We start from the raw sequence: 292 nt of genomic DNA on the forward strand, positions 1-292 counted from the left end.
ATTCTTTTATATTACACATGTAGCTTCTTTAGAATAATTTCCTTTCTGCATTTTTCAAGTGGAAATATATTCCTTAAAATAGCTGTGTCCTCTCATTCACTTTTAAAGGTTTCTCAGCATTAAAACATGACTGCGGCCAGCAGGGGGCATGGTGGTTTAAAGCACTAGAGTCCCACATGGCCAACTGCAGTTTGAGTCCCAGACCTGTTGGTTTGCTTTTTCACTTTCCCTTTCTCTCTGGTCAAATAAAAAAATAATAATAATAAATAAAATTGTTTAAAAACATACACAC

This window comes from Tupaia chinensis, unplaced genomic scaffold (genome assembly GCF_000334495.1).
Source record: "Tupaia chinensis unplaced genomic scaffold, TupChi_1.0 Scaffold000288_2, whole genome shotgun sequence".
In the NCBI taxonomy this organism is placed as follows: Eukaryota; Metazoa; Chordata; class Mammalia; order Scandentia; family Tupaiidae; genus Tupaia; species Tupaia belangeri.